The sequence below is a fragment of the Aquarana catesbeiana genome, linkage group LG03 (genome assembly GCF_042186555.1).
Source record: "Aquarana catesbeiana isolate 2022-GZ linkage group LG03, ASM4218655v1, whole genome shotgun sequence".
Classification (NCBI taxonomy): domain Eukaryota; kingdom Metazoa; phylum Chordata; class Amphibia; order Anura; family Ranidae; genus Aquarana; species Aquarana catesbeiana.
In genome coordinates, this window is record NC_133326.1 from 635,415,772 (window position 1) to 635,435,995 (window position 20,224).

Sequence of the window (20,224 nt, forward strand, 5' to 3'; positions counted from 1 at the left end):
ATTATATAACTAAAATATTGGATGAGCTTTTGGTTGTGGAAGCCTGTATCTCAGTCCAATCCCTCAGATTTACCAAATTCCTCTTCCCAACAGAGCATGCAATGTGTTTTAGGATAGGATTTATGCCACATACACATGCCAACAAAACCGTGGATTTTTGTTCGAAGGTTGTTTGCTCAAACTTGTCTTGCATACACACGGTCACACAAATATTGGCCAACAGTTACGAACGTGGGAACGAGGTGACGTACAAGACGTACGACGAGCTGAGAAAAAGGAAGTCCAATAGCCAGTGCGGCTCCTTCTGCTTGATTCCAAGCATGCGTGAACTTTTGTGCGACGGACTTGTTTACACATGATCATACTTTCCGACAATAAAGTTTTGTTGGCGGAAAATTTGAGAACCAGCTATCAAACATTTGTTGGCTGAAAGTCCGACAGCAAATGTTCGATGGAGCATACACACGGTCGGACCTTCCGACAACAAGCTCACATCCAACATTTCCTGTTGGAAAATCTGACCGCGTGTACGCGGCATTAGAGGAATGGATGGGGGCCTGTATTAAAGAGCTAAGACCTGGAGGGAGGGGCAGACCAGCACTTACATTCAAAGGCTGTCAAAACAAGTAGAGTTGTAGTCCAAGTGAAGCAATTATATATATATATATATATATATATATATATATATATATATATATATATATATATATATATATATATATATATGTATATATATATATATATATATATATATAAATAAAGCTCACAATTAGGACCTTAATGAATTTCTTGGCAATATTTAAAGCAGAGTGCATATCCTTGGATCCCTATGAAGCCACCAGCAAAATATAACTGGAGATTCTAATCCTGTGGGAAATAAAAGTTCCTTTCTTTTTTCCCCTTTTCTTTTCCCTTTTACTTTTCTTTTCCTTATCTTTCCTATTCCTGGTGGACATAAAAGATCTCTTTCCATTTCCCTTTCCTCCTTCAAAATTTCCATTCTTTCCCCTTTCTTTTCCTTTCCTTTATTCCTTCATTATTTCCTTTATTTTAATTTCCTTCTTCCTTTATCCTTTACTTTCCTCCATGATTTTTGCTTCCTTCATTCTCTCCTTTCCTTTGGCTTTTCCTTTCCCTCTCTCTCTTTCTTTTCTCTTCTTCATTCTTCTCTATTTTTATGTGGCTTGCGTAGAATCACATATACGGAAAATCCACACATAGTAAATATATTGCTGTCAGATTCCTGTTAGTGTTTAATCCAGCAATAATGTCATTGTGCTCTCCTGTTGATACAGGGTTACACCATAGAGATTTATTATGTGCAGGCTCCGGTAATCCAGACGTTATTACATCGCCTTAACTGGATTCCAGCAATATTAAAAAGAGAGGCTGTTCAGGCGCTTGTGACACCATAGCCAGTACAGAGGCCTTATGGCATAATGTAGGCTGACATGGTGTTTATTAGCTGGGAGCTGCCTGTGTTGTCTAATTATAGCTTGGGAAGGCAGCTATGCATTGTAGACATCTGAGAAGAAGCCTTTTCATCTGTTAACCATTTGTCCGCCACAACAGTCAGTCAGACTAGTGTTGACACAGTCACTTTTTCCACCCATAATGCATTTGTAAAATCCAAATACAGTCTTGGGTAACAAAGAAAAAACTAATAATGGTATTCCTACCTAAACACAAAATATACTGTTTTCAACCAGATAACTCATGTCTGGTGGTAGACCTTCATTGAGATGAGAGGATCAAAGGAAGCAGATTGAGCAGAATTAGCAAATACGGCTGCCATATATATATATACAATGGGGACGGAAAGTATTCAGACCCCCTTAAATTTTTCACTCTTTGTTATATTGCAGCCATTTGATAAAATCATTTAAGTTCATTTTTTTCCTCATTAGTGTACACACAGCACCCCATATTGACAGAAAAACACAGAATTGTTGACATTTTTGCAGATTTATTAAAAAAGAAAAACTGAAATATCACATGGTCCTAAGTATTCAGACCCTTTGCTCAGTATTTAGTAGAAGAACCCTTTTGATCTAATACAGCCATGAGTCTTTTTGGGAAAGATGCAACAAGTTTTTCACACCTGGATTTGGGGATGCTCTGCCATTCCTCCTTGCAGATCCTCTCCAGTTCTGTCAGGTTGGATGGTAAACGTTGGTGGACAGCCATTTTTAGGTCTCTCTAGAGATGCTCAATTAGGTTTAAGTCAGGGCTCTGGCTGGGCCACTCAAGAACAGTCCTGGAGTTGTTGTGAAGCCACTCCTTCGTTATTTTAGCTGTGTGCTTAGGGTCATTGTCGTGTTGGAAGGTAAACCTTCGGCCCAGTCTAAAGTCCTGAGAACTCTGGAGAAGGTTTTCGTCCAGGATGTCCCTGTACTTGGCCGCATTCATCTTTCCCTTGATTGCAACCAGTCGTCCTGTCCCTGCAGCTGAAAAACACCCCCACAGCATGATGCTGCCACCACCATGCTTCACTGTTGGGACTGTATTGGACAGGTGATGAGCAGTGCCTGGTTTTCTCCACACATACCGCTTAGAATTAAGGCCAAAAAGTTCTATCTTGGTCTCATCAGACCAAAGAATCTTATTTCTCACCATCTTGGAGTCCTTCAGGTGTTTTTTAGCAAACTCCATGCAGGCTTTTATGTGTCTTGCACTGAGGAGAGGCTTCCGTCTGGCCATTCTGCCATAAAGCCCCGACTGGTGAAGGGCTGCAGTGATGGTTCACTTACTACAACTTTCGCTCATCTCCTGACTGCATCTCTGGAGCTCAGCCACAGTAATCTTTGGGTTCTTCTTTACCTCTCTCACCAAAGCTCTTCTCCCCCGATAGCTCAGTTTGCCGGACGGCCAGCTCTAGGAAGGGTTCCGGTCATCCCAAACGTCTTCCATTTAAGGATTATGGAGGTCACTGTGCTCTTTGTCAGCTGCACATTCATTCACCATTCCACCACATCCCAAAGGTGCTCTATTGGATGAGATCTGGTGACTGTGGAGACCATTGGAGTACAGTGATCTAATTGTCACGATCAAGAAACCAGTGGTGAGAGGATTTTAGCTTTGTGACATGGTGCATTATCCTGCTGGAAGGAGTCATCAGAAGATGGGGACACTATGGTCATAAAGGGATGGACATGGTCAGCAACAATATTTAGGTAGGCCGTGGTGTTTAAACGATGCTCAGTTGGTACTAAAGGGCCCAAAGTGTGCCAAGAAAATATCCCCCACCACATTACATCACCACCACCAGCCTGAACCGTTGATATAAGGCAGGATGGATCCATGCTTTCATGTTGTTTACACCAAATTCCGACCTACCATCTGAATGTTGCAGCTGAACTCGAGACTCATCAGACCAGGCAATGTTTTTGCAATCTTCTTTTGTCCAATTTTGGTGATCCTGTGTGAATTGTATCCTCAGTTTCCTGTTCTTAGCTAACAGGAGTAGTACCTGGTGTGGTCTTCTGCTGCTGTAACCCATCTGCTTCAAGGTTCGATGTGTTGTGCTTTCAGAGATGGTATTCTGCATACCTTGATTGTAACGAAAGGTTATTTGAGTTTCTGTTGCCTTTCTATCAACTTTGCCCATTCTCCTCTGACCTTTGAAATCAACAAGGCTTTTTCATCCACACAACTGCAGCTCACTGGATATTTTCTCTTTTTAGGACTCTTTTTTCTCTGTAAACCTTGGAGATGGTTGTGTGTGAAAATCTCAGTAGATCAGCAGTTTTTGAAATACTCAGACCTGTCTGTCTGGCACCAACAACCCTGCCACGTTCAAAGTCACTTAAATTCCCTTTCTTTCCCATTCTGATGCTCGATTTGAACTTCAGCAAGTTGTCTTCACCACGTCTAGATGCCTTAACGCATTAAGTTGCTGCCATGTGATTGGCTGATTAGCAATTTGTGTTATCAAGCAATTGAACAGATGCACCTAATAAAGTGGCCGGTGAGTGTGTATGTATGTGTGTGTGTATGTATATATGTATGTGTGTGTGTATATATATATATATATATATATGTGTGTGTGTGTGTGTGTGTGTGTGTGTATGTATATGTATATGTATATATATATATATATATATATATATATATATATATATATATATATATATATATATATATATATATATATATATTACCTGGGTAACACCATTTTTATTAAGGTGATGCATAGTGATTTTTTTATGGCCATGGTGAAAAAAAATTAGATTTAATATAATATTTTTTTTTTCTTTTTGGGCCACTTGAACATGAAATATTGCATAAAAATATTTTGTATCAGTATTTGTCTGCAAGTGGAGTCAGGAATAATAGAAAACAATCTTCTACTGGGAAGAAGTGATCTGATGACAATTGTCTGAAGCTGGCAATAAACCAGTAGAATTTCTTTTGTTTTTGGTGTGTCTATTTGATTTTTAATGGTTAGTAGAGTCAAATCGGGGTAGCTTTTGAGTGTAATGATCAGCAAATTTAAAAAAGCAGAATAAAAAAGTTTTTCCCAAATGAATACAATTTTTAATGTGAATAAGGATTTCGTTCTGGGGAAAAAAATTGTACATATTGTATTGGGACCTGTTTAATACATCTAGGATTCCATTCAAATAGCAGGTCTGGGTGAAATTTTAAAAGCCTTTAAATGAAATTAGTTGACTTAATTTTCTGACAAACAATTGCTGAGAATTTCCATACGATTGTTCGTACGAAAATCTAACCATGTATTGCCAGCTTAACAGGGCATATGCTTCAATAAAGTGTTACTAAACCCAGGAGCCTACATTCACTGTATCTGGTCTCCCACAGTACACAGAACATGGAATTGCAATTGTTTTAGAAAATATAAACTGCTAAATACATTTTTTTATCAGCAGTATATAGCAGTCTTGTGACTTCTTTCAGTGTCTGGTTAAAGTTTGTAGGAGGAGTGTTCATTCTTCCTTGATTGTCCTATGAGGCTGCAGGACCGCTGACCCTCTGTCTAGACAGCGCTGATTGGCCCTGTGCTGATCATATGCACTCTCCCAAAAAAAAAAAAAACCCTCTCTAGCAATACACACTAAACTGAGCATGTACATCTGGTCACCTAGCCTCTGTTCTATCAGGAGATGGTTTGGGGACTGTGGAAGAAGGGGAGGAACAAAGAAGGCAGGATCAAACGGCCTTTTTCACAATGTAGAGGATTATAACCCCTTAGGGTCCACAGTGAGTATAACAAGTATGCTTTACTGCATATACAGACTGATTTCACTGTTGTGGGTTTAATAACAATTTAAGAGGTCTATTCATAAAAACATTTTGTATAGCCATTCACCCAGGGAATGTGCACATACATTCGGTCTATGTAAATTGGGCAAAAATTGATGTTCTTTAGGGTATTTTCTCTTCTCAACAAATGTTCTTTCATTATGTGCAGTAGTAGATATTGCCTTATGGCCACTACATGGAGCTGAGAGCACTGAAAATACATATTTTGTAACTTCCTTGTAACGTCTTTTCTAACAGTGACTGCATCTGAGTGGATGCAGCTACTGTTCAGCCAAAAGTTTTCTTCCTAGCTCCCTGGGCTTTTAGATTGAAAGAAGTTAGGTTTTAGGATGTCGAAAGGGCCACCCATGGCTCGAATTTCAGCCAATTCATCAGGAACTGGTTACAATTTGCTTGCTTTGCGCATGGAAAATTTAACCTCATCCCGCCTGTCATACAGTAAAATTACACCAGGCAAAATCTCCTCTCATTCTGGGACATCATCATATGACTTTGCCCCAGTGTCAACGCTCTCTTGCGCACCCATGGGGGCGTGCAGCACATCGATTGTGGGCGCGCTGTGTTTCTAGGACACGGCACGCCCCCGATCTCGGTAAAGAGCCGATGACGCATGTGTTTGACTGTGCCCTGATTATCAGTGCAGCCACAGCAGTGTTGAGGAGTGATGCCAGTCTGTGCCCATCAGTGACACCAATCAGTGTCCATCAGTGTTGCATATTAGTGCCTCCTCATCAGTGCCACCTAATCAGTGCCCTGCAGTGCCACCTCATCAGTGCCCATCAGTGACGCCTATCAGTGCCCATCAGTGACGGCTCATCAGTGCACATCAGTGAAAGAAAAAAATGATTTATTTACTAAATATTCTGACAGAAGCTAAGAAAAACTTTATTTTTTTACATTTTCGGTCCTTTTTCATTTTTTTACCAAAAAAGAAAAAACCTAGTGGTGATTAAATACCACTAAAAGAAAGCTCCATTTGTGTAAAAAAATGATAAAAAGTTAATTTGGGTACAGTGTTGCATGACCGCACAATTGTCATTCAAAGTGTGACAGGCATTGAAGTGGTTAAAAAAGCTCTTTCTGGTGACCTAAAGGTCAGATTAGGTAACAAATTGTCAGCCTGAGGCTGGGTTCACACTTTTAATTCACCGCATTGCTGTGCAGATCACCTGTGATGTCTGTGCAATGTGAATTCAGCCATACAAGCTGTATGGCTGAAATTGCATCACATTCACACCAAAATGGTGCAGGACTCTTTTTTTGGTCTGCACTGGAATCAGATCACATAGGTGTTTATACCTATGCGATTCGATTCCTGCACCATTTGACAGTTTACACTGCGATCTGCGGACCAATCTGGGGGTGTCATTAACTTTACACTGACACCCCCAGCGGTTCTCAGATGTCAGTGTGAACCAGTGTGCGATTCAGGTGCAATGCGGGAACCAGCACTGAATCGCAGGGTTTCCCGCATCGCACCAGTGTGAACCACGACTAAGCCTAGGTTCACATTGCTGAGGGTTAGAAATTGCGGTATTTCAACCCGGCAATGCAGTCTGACTTTGGGTGGCGATTTGACAGACATCTGGGCGGGTTCCTACCCAGATGTCTATTGAAATCACACCCAAAGTCGCCAAAAGTAGTGCAGGAACTACTTTTGGGAACCAGTGCGGTGCTGCAAAGTCATTGCAATAGCTGCCGATATGGCATGCAATTTGACATGTCAAATCGCACGCCAAATCGGACCAATGTGAACCTAGGCTAAGTTAATGGAAAATGTAATACTTACCTTTCCGTCATTTTCCTTTCCTGGTACCTACCCATGGCAGCATACCAATGGTTGGTTGCTCTGCCCCCAACCAACCCACGGGATTACTTAGAATGCTATAAAAAGAGTTGGTCCCCCCAGGCATTCTTGTAACTAGTCTTCAGATCCTTAAGGATTATAGAAGGGAGAGTGTAGCCATGGGTAGGCACCAGGAAAGGAAAAGTAGGGAAAGGTAAGTATTAACTCGCTTACAGGGAGGTTTACTGCAATAAAGAAATTTGTTGAGATTACAGAACCGACAGTTACAAGGTCCTTTTCCCCAAATCACGGGAAGTAAGAACTGCTGGGTTTAAGCTACAGTGTATCATGAAGGTGCTAAAGGAGCAACTAGCCACCTGGCAAATTGTTTCAGGGGAGACCTGTGCTAAAGCTGCCTAAGAAGAGGCCATTCCTCGTGTTGAGTGAACATTGACCGCATCTGGGACTGGAAGACCACTAGCCCGGTACGTCTTCTTGATTTGCTTCACAATCCAGCTAGCCAAGGTTGTCTTGGATGCTGCCATTCCTTTTTTAACACCTTTAGGAATAACGAATAGACGTTGATCCTTGTGGAACTGCTATGTCATACTCTAAGTAGCGCCTTAGGGATCTAGCTACATCCAACTCGTGCAATTTTGAGGTGGTTGGATCCTCCTCGAAGGCTGGAAGAACCCATTCCTGGTTGAGATGGTAGACAGAAGGCACCTTGGGAACGAACTGGTGAATGGGCTCTAAAATCACCCTGTCTGGGGAAAAAAGGTAAAGTATGGCTCCTTCGCCCCTAGTGCTTGAATTTCCGCCGCTTTCAAGGTAATATCTTCCAGAGCGCATTCCTCCATGGGTGCAAAAGGAGGGTTTGTTAGAGTATTAAGCACAACGGTTAAATCCCACTTTGGGTATAGCGATTTCCTGGGAGGTCTCAATCTTAAGACTGCTCTTAAAAAAACCTCTATGAGAGGATTCAATGCCCACCGCGTGTCCGAGTTGATAAAGCTGACACTTGAACTTTTAGGGTGTTAAGTCCCAATCCTAGGTCTAATCCATTTTGTAAAATAAAAACAGTACATTCTGGACTCCTGGTTATAGTGTATTGAATTGGTTGACCTCTGCTAATTCCGTAAATTTTTTCCATATCCTGTAGTAGGTGGTATTGGTGGATGATTTCCTTGCATGTAATAATGTTTGGATAACATTATGAGAACACCCTAACTCGCCCAACCTTTTCCGCTCAACTTCCAGGCCCTCAAGTCTAGGATCTCCAGATGTGGATGGAAGAAACTGTCTTGATAAAGGAGGTTGTCCACGCATGGAAGGGGTAACGGCTTGCACAGAGCCAGCTTGACTAGGAACGTGAACCACGGCCTCTTTGGCCAGTATGGAATTATCGCCAGAATCGTGACCTTCTCTACCATTAGGCCCTGGAGAAACCTTAGTATCATAGGGATCGGAGGAAATGCATATCCCATCTGAAATTCCTAAGGTTGGACTAGGGCATCTACTCCTGCTGACCTCGGGGATGGGAATCTCGTAAAAAAACAGAGGCGTCTTCGTGTTGTGTGGGGAGGCAAAAAGATCTAGCTGGGGGTGCCCCACTGCTAACATATCCAGTGAAAGATATCCAGATTCAGAGACCAATTGTTGTTGCCGCTGAATGTTCTCAAGAGGCGATTGGCCAATTGATTTTTGGGAGCTGGAATATAGGAAGCTCGCACATAGGCTACTGCCACCCTGTTGTCCATCTGCAGCAGTATGGACTTGCCTCTGAGAAGAGGGGCTAGATGTATTATTGCCATCCATGCTGCCCTCAGTTCCAAGATGTTCGATACCATGCCTTCTGTATTGAATTGCCATTTTCCTTGTACTAACTGATCTTTGTAGTGTGCCCCCCACCCTAACCGACTTGCGTCTGACGTAAGAGTGGTCCATGAGATGGGCCCAAGGAGGCAGTGATCCAGAAGGTTGGATGGTCTCGCCCACCACCAGAGGCTGGACTTCATCGTGAGAGTGATCAGTATCATCTGGTCTAGGTGCTTCTTCCTACACTGTGATAGGAAACCTAGTCTAAATTCCCAAAGATGCCACCTGGCCCATTTCACCATTGGTATGCATGACAAGAGGGATCCCAGGAGACTTAGACAGTCCGATGCTGGCATGGACCGGCTTGCCAACACCTTCTTTACCTTCTCCATTAATATAGGGATCTTTTCTGGTGGAAGTGACACTGCTCACTGAATAAAGCCCCAAGATATATCATTGTCTGAGTAGGCGTAAGTTGACTTTTTGAGTAATTGATCAGCCATCCGAATTGATCAATGTGTTTAGGACACAATGTGTTTAGTTGCACATGCGTTTCCAGAGTCTTCCTGGGCTGGGATAGGATCAGTATGTCATCCAAATAATGTATTTTCCCTTATCCCGGAGGGGAGCTAAAACTGCCACTAATACCTTAGTGAAGGTTCTGGGTGTCGTCGAGATTCCGAAAGGAAGACATTGAAACTGGAGATGAAGATTGCCTATTTTGAACCAAAGAAAAGGCTGGAAGTCTTGATAAACAGGTATGTGAAGGTACGCATCTTGGAGGTCTATGTAGACCATCCAATCCCCGGGTTGTACTGACAATATCACTGTGCTTAGGGACTCCTTCTTGAAGTGTTCCACACAAATGTATTTGTTTAGCCTCTTCAGAACCAACACAGGCCTCCATCCTCCCAACTTTTTGGGACTAAAAAGACTGCGGAATAGAATCTTGAGTGCTTCTCTGAATCCGGGACTAGTACTATTGCTTGCTGATGTAGTAGTATTTGCACATACTGAAACAGAATTTATTTTTTCTCTTTGGAGTTCGGCATCTTGGTGGACTGGAAGGAAAAACATGGAGGACGGCTGCAGAACTTCCAAAAATGGCCTCGAAGGACTGTGGAGGTGACCCACATAATTTTCCACCCAAACCTGAGCGAACGACCTGAGTAGGGCTCCCACTGTACCGGCTTGGGTGGTTAAGGAGTCAAAAAGGCTTCTGGTTCCTATTCACAGATGTTGAGGCCTTGGGCTGCCCCATTTTGGGAAAAGTGGCGTGAGAGCCCTTCCAGCCTCTTCTGTACTCCCTACCTGGGCGGTATGCCCTGGTATCCATTGTTCTTTGTTGAGTGACCGGCCGTGTTGCAAATCTTTTTCTCTTGTTTATATCCTGGAGAATTAGACCACTCTCCCCCCCTGTGACTCTATTAACTGCCGTATCCAATTTATCACCAAACAGAGCTTTCCCATCATATGGTATGCGACACCAGGTCTGTTTTGATGATGGGTCTGCTGACCATGGTTTTAGCCACAGTGCCCTCCTGGCCGTGATGGAATATAAAGAAAATACAGTGTAGTGCTAAAAGCAGTAGTGAACTGAAACTGTTATATGCTAAACCTATAACCAATGTGATAATCAAACAAAAATCCAATGTTCACTGTGATGAACTAGTTAAAGTAAGTTTTAAAGTTCAACAAATTTAAGTAATGCAATTTTTAAATAAATCTCTCCAGTTTTGACCTGCACCATATGGAGCTTTTTCCTTTTTCTCAATTTTCCCCCCGGTTTGGTTGAGCCTCTCTTTATACACTCTGACCTTCTGAGGGTCAGCCTATTGAGTAGAGGTTCGTTGTCACCATTGGGGAATCACAAGGATTCGGGAATCCTGCCTGGACTATCACTATTGAAGCCTGGTCGTATCCTGTTTTTTTAAGATCTGAGTCCATCCTACGATCAAGGTAATCTCTGAAGGAGACCGCGTCTTCCAACGGCAATGTTGTATTCCTGGCCAATCTCATGATCGGTGTGACCACACAGTTGAGCATCTGATTCTGCCAATGGATACAACTTGAGAAAACGGTTATAGTGGATGGGCTTACTGTGTACTTTCCGCCACTTATCCGCAACTACCTCCTTGATCTCTTCCATTAAAGGGAAGGCTGATAACATTTTCTTTAGGTGGGGAAAATATCTCTTAGCCTTGGATGGAGGTTCTGGGTCTTCTTCCCATTGAATTGCATCTTTGACTGCGACAACAAAAGGCTCGACTAATCCAAAATCAAACACTGAAGTGTTTTCTTCTGCTGTGTCCCTCTCGTCTTCAGAGTTAGCATCTGCTTCTGGTTGATGAATGGATGTCCCCATTGCTCTATCACTAGTGGATGGAGCTATATTATCCCGGGATAAGGCTAGCTCCCAAATTGAATCCTTTATCAGTTTTTTCATTGATTCCATGGACTCCTGTTTGTCCTTTTTTTTTGTCTTCTGTGACTTCTAGGAGGCACTGGCCACACACTAATTTCTCTGGGAGGGCTTCCTTTACACAAACCCAACATGATTTATTTCCTGGATGCCTGGACTTGCGGTGGGGATCATGTCTACCTTAGGTATGATGAGGTGACCTCTGAGAACTGAGGGAGGCATGAGCGGAGGATGAGTGTGAGTGTCCCGAGCTTCCATGGCCTCTTTATCTCCTATCAGGAGAATTTCTGTGGGAAGATCTGCGGGATGATCCATGGTGTGAGCTTCAGTGAAATGCTCTTTTTTTGAAGAAAAGGAAACTTACCTGCCTGTTGCAGCCCCTTACCTAGTGGTATGTTGAGGATCTTTTTGATGCGGCATCGGGCTACTGGAGGCAGCTAAAAATATAAGACAATCTAATTAACATTGAGGGGGAAAGGAGAAAACAAAAAAGATTATTTTTTTTCTTTTTCTTATAATATATATATATATATATATATATATATATATATATATATAGTGGGGCAAAAAAGTATTTAGTCAGTCACCAATTGTGCAAGTTCTCGCACTTAAAAAGATGAGAGAGGCCTGTAATTGTCATCATAGGTATACCTCAACTATGAGAGACAAAATGTGGAAACAAATCCAGACAATCACATTGTCTGATTTTTGAAAGAATTTATTTGCAAATTATAGTGGAAAATAAGTATTTGGTAACCTACAAACAAGCAAGATTTCTGGCTCTCACAGACCTGTATCTTCTTCTTTAAGAGGCTCCTCTGTCCTCCACTCATTACCTGTATTAATGGCACCTGCTTGAACTTATTATCAGTATAAAAGACACCTGTCCACAACATCAAACAGTCACACTCCAAACTCCACTATGGTGAAGACCAAAGAGCTGTCGAAGGACACCAAAAACAAAATTGTAGACCTGCACCAGGCTGGGAAGACTGAATCTGAAATAGGCAAGCAGCTTGGTGTGAAGAAATCAAGTGTGGGAGCAATAATTAGAAAATGGAAGACATACAAGACCACTGATAATCTACCTCGATCTGGGGCTCCACACAGGATCTCACCCCGTGGGGTCAAAATGATCACAAGAATGGTGAGCAAAAATCCCAGAACCACACGGGGGGACCTAGTGAATGACCTGCAGGCTACCATCAGTAACACACTACGCCGCCAGGGACTCAGATCCTGCAGTGCCAGACGTGTCCTCCTGCTTAAGCCAGTAGATGTCCGAGCCCATCTGAGGTTTGCTAGAGAGCATTTGGATGATCCAGAAGAGGATTGGGAGAATGTCATATGGTCAGATGAAACCAAAGTAGAACTGTTTGGTAGAAACACAACTCGTCGGGGGGCAGGAGGCGGAGCCTAGCGGAGCAGACATGCATTGTTAGAGCTCCACACCGCTGAGGAGAGAAGAGAAGGACAAAGCGGAGCCTGCAGGCTCAAAAGGTATCCATTTGAACCTTTTTGCCCCAGGGAACAAACTGTGAAAGTTTGGGCAGGAAATATGGTACTGGAAGGAAACTGTGGCAGAAATAAAAATCACCTCACAAAGAGCTCACAGGCACTCACTGCAGCTGAAGCAGCTCCAGTCACCTCACAAGATACAGCATCAGGGCGCTCTCACAGACAGAAAATGTCACAGCAAGACTCTCCATTTGAGTCAGATACAGAACAAATCCTCTCACAAACTTCTCCACAAGCCTCCTCAGTATCCCCAGTAATATTATTACAATTTGAAAAGATGCTTCATAAGGCTTTAAAACAAACCTCAGACCAAATAACAAAAAGCCTAACCAAAGAAATAAGAGAGCTGGGAAACCGCACCGCAGCCTTAGAAATAAAAATGGATGAAATTGAAATTACAACCCAAGAAAATATAACAGAATTGGAACAATTAAAAAAAGAGAATTTAATACTTCAAACTAAGCTTGAAGATTACGAAAATAGAGCCAGACGTTCAAACTTGCGCATAAGGGGAATACCTGAATCTGTGACAGACCTGCAATCTACTATTACTGCTCTATTACAAGAACTAAAGCCAGATATCCTTATTGAACGTTTAGAACTGGACAGAGTACACAGAGCCCTCACAGCCAAAAAGAAAGATGGACCCCCACGTGATATAATCACAAAATTTCATTATTACAGAACGAAAGAACAAATACTAATTGCTGCAAGAGAAAAAAAGGAACTTAATTTTCAAGGACACAATTATCAAATTTTTGCTGACCTATCCCAACTTACTATTACTAAAAGACGATCCATGAAACCCCAACTAATGGAACTGCAACGCCACAACATTATGTATCAATGGGGCTTCCCCTTTTCAGTCAGATTTAACTACCAAGGTACAATTTACAGAAGCAGATCAGCAGATGAACTACAACAAACCCTTTTAAAATTAAATCTGACAGAACCCACAAGCAGCAACTCTCCCACACGCAGAAGAATGGCATCATCTTCACCTTCAGGCAGCACCCAGAAAATTTCAGAACAAAATGGGAATCATCATTCTCACAAAAGAGGCCGTTATGCCACATCATCCATGGACCAAGAAGATTCAATGGACTGACATCCTAATTCCTGATATCTCTTCATTTATTATACTAAGAGATGGTTCTCTATAAAAAAACCTATATTTATAACTGAATGTAACTGCATTCTGATAGTCACACACTGTGTGGGATCATGTTACATTCCAGTTATATTTCTTATTACTTCTGATTCATATAGCCTTAGAATATATAAGTGAAATAAGGAAATTCTTGTTCAGTTATATATTATCAGGTAATAACAATAGATTTATTACTTTTTAGGACAAATATGTTCAATAATCCAGAAGTAATGGAAGCTTTTTCTTTCTTTTCTTAAAACAAATATTATTATTACCTAACTAGTTCCTAGAATTATGTTTTTGTTTATTCTAATCTGAAGCAATACAACCTCAATTTTATGAGTTAACATATCTAAACAGTTACATATGAATAAAATATGTAATTGTTTACTCTAAAAGGGTTAAAATCCCAAAATAATTCAAACTATCTTCATCAATACCAAAGTTATTAACAGTACCTTTCTAACTGAATTATTTAGCCTAGGGAAAAACTAACCATATACAACCACCCTGGAATAAATAATTTCAACAAAAACTATATTCTGCACTCCAATTAATGAAACATCATTTTGATGTCTTTTGACATAGCACTTCTCTCCTGTAAGCGGAAGATCCGTGTACCCCCATTAGCCCTCCTCATTCTCCCAACCATATTATGTGGGAGTGTGACGAAGGCACTTATTCCCCTGAGAGAGATATTTATTCTCTTTCACGGGTAAATTGTGATTACTTGCAAAAAATAATTTATACAATGTATCATCTAATCTCATATGTTTTTTGTTTACTCTTTACTCCAGAATTCACTGGTTTCTTTTCTATCTATTCATCTCTTCAGTCCACACAGGTTGATCTGCGCAGTCAGCTCTGCATAACAAAAAGTAAGTCAAAACTATTTGATCTGTTGCCATGGCACCACTGAATATACTTTCCCTGAATGTTCAGGGAATAAATGTCCCTCAAAAAAGGACCAAAGCCTTCCGTACTTTCCATAACAAGAAGGCTCACATAGTATGCCTCCAAGAAACACACTTCACCAAAGATTCTACTCCAAAATATATTTCTCCTTTTTATCAACAAATTTACACGGCTTCTGCCTGTACCAAGCAAAGGGGAACTCTAATTGCATTTCACCGATCCACACCATTCACCTTATCATCAGAAATTAAAGACCCAGAAGGTAGATACCTGATACTCATGGGTTATATAATGGATACAGCAATCACGGTGATTTCCTACTACGCTCCTAACAAACAACCTACACCATTCCTCTCACATATATTACAAGTGATTAATACACACAAAATAGGAATAGTGATAATGTGTGGGGATTCGAACCAGGTCCTCCTCCCATTTCTAGATAAATCACCTTTTACACCATCCAAAATAACCTCTAGATTACCTTTTTCTCAACTTCTTTCCAAATACAATCTGGTAGATTCATGGAGAGAAAGTAACCCAATGAAAAAGAAATTCACTTATTTCTCGCACCCTCATCAAACCTTCACCAGAATAGATCATATTTTTCTAACAATAGGAATGATACCAGAAATTATTGCATCAGATATAATTCTGATTCCGTGGTCTGACCATAATGCAGTATACACTACTATAGCCTCAGCCATACCAAAAGCGCATGACCCAACGTGGTACTTACCGGACATAATGCTCAAACACCCACTACATCAGATGGCCATTGAACAAGCTTTAAAGGAATACATATCAATTAATAATACAACAGACATCTCCCCAATAACACTGTGGGAAGCTCATAAGCCTGTCTTTCGTGGTACAATACAAAGACAAATGGCACTATTTAAACGGGAACGCAAAAATCTAGCAAAAAAACTAGAACTCAATTTTAATGCAGCCTACATATCATTTCAAGATAATCCATCTCAGAGTACAAAATCTCATCTGGAAAAATCTAGATTGGAATACGATCTATTTCTCACTGAGTCAGTTGATAAATCCCTCAAACGCTCCAAACACAATTTCTACATGAATACAAACAAACCAGGTACATATTTGGCTCGGGCATTAAATTCAACTAACAAATCTTTCAAACCAATACGTTTGAAATTATCAAAAAATGTTTACACTTGTAATCCAGTTAAAATAGTCCATAAATTTCACTCACATCTCGCAACTTTATACAAGACAAACAATGAATTTAATCCTACAGAGGCTGAATCCTTCTTCTCAAAAATAACCTTACCTGAGTTATCTCAGAATCAAAAAAACAGTTTGGATGAGCCTATAACTATAGATGAAGTTGCTAATGCCATAAAAGACCTAAAACTTAACAAAAGACCAGGCCCAGACGGCTACTCGGCTTTATACTATAAAACATTCTCAGAAATACTCTCTCCCATTCTCACTGAAACTTTTAACAAACTTCTAGATGGACATTCTTTTCGGCAAGAAACACTAATGGCAATTGTTTGTATGATCCCAAAACCCCTTTCTGATGATACTTCCTGTGTGAATTATCGGCCTATCTCTCTGTTAAACCTCGATATTAAATTATTAGCAAAAATAATAGCAAAACGCCTCAATAGCATTATAGGAAAATTAATACATAGAGATCAAGTAGGCTTCATGCCAAATAGACAGGCAGGCGATAATATACGTAGGGCAGTGTTATTGGCACATATTGCTAAAAAACTGAAAATCCCTTTATGTTTTCTATCTCTCGATATTAAGAGGGCATTTGACACAGTATCCTGGCAATATATGCAATATTCATTACAAAAATGGGGTTTTGGACCCCACTTTTTAACATGGATCAAAGCATTATATAATAAACCCAAAGCCTATATAAAATATGCTGGATACAAATCTGAAGCCTTTAATATCGAAAGAGGTACCCGACAGGGTTGCCCATTATCTCCCTTATTATTTGCCCTTATACTCGAACCCATGGCCCAATACATCAGAACAAACCAAACTATAACTGGCATTGAAGTAGGAGGTATTACACACAAATTATGTATATTTGCAGACGATATATTACTTTTTCTATCATCACCACAGGTCTCTGGTCCTAACTTAATACCAGCTCTTGATGAATTTGCAGCCCTATCCGGCCTTATGATTAATCCTAAGAAATGCCTAGTGCTTAATATTTCACTCACAAACATGGAATTGATCCCGGCTAGGGCTGCACTCCCATTCACATGGGCAGAAAAATCAATCCCATATCTTGGAATTCATTTAACAGCATCTCATTCTGACTTATTCTCAACCAATTATCCTCCTGTATTAAGACAGATCACAAATCTAATAAAACAATGGTCGCAACTTCCTTTATCCTGGATAGGGAAGATTAATGCAATCAAAATGACTATTCTACCCAAATTGCTTTATCTATTCAGAGTCCTCCCTATTCCAATTCCTTCCTATTTTTTGAGAATAGTACAAAAAAGAGCAACTTCGTTTATATGGGGCTCTTCTAAACCACGTATACCTATACACACACTACATCTTCCCAAAAATAAAGGAGGCCTGGGATACCCTAATTTTACTAACTACTACAGAGCAGCACATTTGGCCAGTCTGTCCAAATACCATGCAAAACAGGAAATCCCATTATGGGTATTTATAGAGGCTTCAGAAAATGACCCTCTATTAATATCAAATTTATTATGGCTTGATCCTAAAGACCGCTTTAAAATTCATAATCCCATAACCAAACACTTCTTATCTCTCTGGGATAAACTAAAAACCAAATATCAGTTACAATCTCCACACAATCCTCTCCTTTCTTTTATCAGAAATCCGGCCTTTTATCCGGCATGGATCTACCCAAATTCTTTTAAAGCTTGGACAACATCAGGCATTCAGACACTAAATGACTTCATAGCATCTAAATCATTCCTTTCATTCCCATCGCTTAGAGAAAAATATGATCTACCAAACTCTGAGATATTTAGATATCTCCAAATCAAAAATTTCTATACACCATTCCTAAAGGGGGATACACCATTATCCCAATTATCCATTTTTGAATCAATCTGTACAAAAGATCCATTTGCTAAAGGTACAATTTCATCACTTTATAATCAATTATATGGAGTAGCAAATCTTAATAGACCCTCTTACGTTCAGAGGTGGGAGGAGGACCTGGGACGAACTTTAGAAGACACGGACTGGTCTAACATATGGCTCACATCTAAGTCATCTTCACCCAACATCTTAGCACTGGAGACAAATTATAAAGTCCTAACTCGCTGGTACCTTGTACCCGCTAGAGTGGCAAAATATTCACCTAATACCTCAGCTCTTTGTTTTCGAGGATGCCCAGAAATAGGCACATATTTACACATATGGTAGACGTGCCCAGTAATCCAAACCTTCTGGAAGGAAGTCTTCGTGATTGCATCTAAAATATTTAAAAAAATAATACAACCAGATCCATATTTAACTTTACTTAATTTAAAACCAGAATGGTTAACACTCTCTCAATTCAAACTTATGATCCAACTAATAACGGCTGCAAAACAAACAGTGGCCAAGGCATGGAAATCTCCTACATTGGTACTAGCAGAAACAAATGAATAATACAATGTCCCATGCTAAGATGGTAGCCATCGATCAAAATCAAATTCCAAAATTTGAAAAACTTTGGCATCCTTGGATAAAACAACAGTTCCTGTCAAACTTCAATGACTCTGTCCTGTTGCCATGGTAACAGATTAAATGACTTACAGAGACACCCATTCTAAGGCTTCAAAGAGAACTAAAAAGAATAATAAACTGACGAGCGGGACAACCTTGTGGACCATACCTCTACCTTTCAACCCTTTTTCTTCTTTCTCTTTCCTTTTCTCCACCTTACGATTAAAGCTCATTATCAGAATTTATTTGACCTATATACACTCTACTTGTAAACAATATGTATAGTAGGTATAAATCATTTAAATACCTACAAAAGTAACTAAGGAAATGATATATATCTTTAATTTAGGTTTACGTGAACCCAATGTTTAATATTTGAAATTTCATGATATTTACCTATATAAACCCTACTGTAAAACAATGAGCTTACTTTATAGATCCTTGTAAACTTACTTTATGTATCTTTATACCATTGTATACTCAATAAACTTCTTTTGACAAGGAAACACAACTCGTGTTTGGAGGAGAGAGAATGCTGAGTTGCAACCAAAGAACACCATACCTACTGTGAAGCATGGGGGTGGCAACATAATGCTTTGGGGCTGTTTCTCTGCAAAGGGAACAGGACGACTGATCCGTGTACATGAAAGAATGAATGGGGCCATGTTTTGTGAGATTTTGAGTGCAAACCTCCTCCCATCAGCAAGGGCATTGAAGATGAAACGTGGCTGGGTCTTTCAGCATGACAATGATCTCAAACACACCACCCGGGCAACGAAGGAGTGGCTTCGTAAGAAGCATTTCAAGGTCCTGGAGTGGCCTAGCCAGTCTACAGATCTCAACCCCATAGAAAACCTTTGGAGGGAGTTGAAAGTCTGTTGCCCAGCGACAGCCCCAAAACATCACTGCTCTAGAGGAGATCTGCATGGAGGAATGGGCCAACACACCAGCAACAGTATGTGACAACCTTGTGAAGACTTACAGAAAACGTTTAACCTCTGTCATTGCCAACAAAGGATATATAACAAAGTATTGAGATGAACTTTTGATATTGACCAAATCATTATTTTCCACCATAATTTGCAAATAAACTTTCAAAAATCAGACAATGTAATTGTCTGGATTTGTTTCCACATTTTGTCTTTCATAGTTGAGGTATACCTATGATGACAATTACAGGCCTCTCTCATCTTTTTAAGTGGGAGAACTTGCACAATTGGTGGCTGACTAAATACTTTTTTGCCTATATATATATATATATATATATATATAAATTTAAAACTACCTTGGCCGGCTCCATTTAATATATAGCAAGACAGGGGGTGGTACCGATCCAAGAAAATAGAGGGCACTCTCCTTGTGGAGATGTTTCCTCTCTGGCAGCTGGCTCCATATGAGCTGTCAGCCTCATATATACATGAGAGCCGATTAGGGTGTACCATGATGGCCTCCGTTAGCATCAACGTGCTACTGCGCATGAGTCGTGACGTCATGCAGCGACTTCTCCCATCGAGATGGTAAATCGGCGTCCAGAGGCGCGCACAAAGCGCTGAGCACACACAGGGAGGGTACACGCTGCTGCTCCACGTGGGAACGCTGCTCGGAGCCTCTAGACAGGGGAAAGAAAGCT

General features: G+C 40.6%; 1 protein-coding gene across 2 annotated transcripts in view; it reads left to right on the plus strand.

The window, feature by feature from the left end:
- The window catches only part of LOC141133252 (LIM homeobox transcription factor 1-alpha-like), a 117,311-nt gene that overhangs the window by 67,767 nt on the left and 29,320 nt on the right, over positions 1-20,224 (plus strand). The window lies entirely within an intron of this gene.